Raw genomic sequence first — 682 nt, 5'->3', positions numbered from 1 at the left:
GCAAGTTTTCCTTTTCCTTTTTTTTTTTTTTTTTTTTTTTTTGTTTCACTGGTTTTTATTTAGTGGCAGCAGTATAAAAGGGGCTGAAAACAAATGCCTGATGCTCTCTTGAAATAGTTTTCTAATTAAAATATATCTTTGCCTTCATCTTCACAATTATGCTCTATATTGTGTTGGTCTGTCATATAAAATCCCAAGAAAATATATTAAAGTTTGTGGGTGTAACTGTAAATATTATTTAAAAATTAAGGCAGAATGAATACCTTAGCAAGGCACTGTATTAAGGCGTTGACTCTCTTGGCACACAAAACACATGGGCGATAACAAGGTCATATTCTTTACAGTGGTCACTGTGTACCATGTGCTTACGTAACAGGTGGCCTTATCTGAATGTCATTGACGACAATATCGTGGTCTTCCATGGGGCAATGAATGTCACACATATTATAGCCTTTCTCCTAAGTAATTGAGTAAATTAACTTATTGAGAAGACTGACAGGCATGCGTTTGAACTCCTCAGTGGGGAGGTTGGCTGTCCGACTGGTGTGCGATCATGTAAAACTTCTCGGAATAACATTTCGTCAAAATATCCCAGCAATCCCAACAAATGCCTAAGAAGTCAGAGGTTCCAATGGAAGATGCACACTCAAGGGCTGACTCAGGTTTCCAACTGGGGGTCCCA

The sequence above is a fragment of the Poecilia latipinna genome, unplaced genomic scaffold (genome assembly GCF_001443285.1).
Source record: "Poecilia latipinna isolate Pla-1442-1.1 unplaced genomic scaffold, P_latipinna-1.0 Scaffold894, whole genome shotgun sequence".
Classification (NCBI taxonomy): domain Eukaryota; kingdom Metazoa; phylum Chordata; class Actinopteri; order Cyprinodontiformes; family Poeciliidae; genus Poecilia; species Poecilia latipinna.
Note: the sequence above shows the minus strand (reverse complement) of the source record.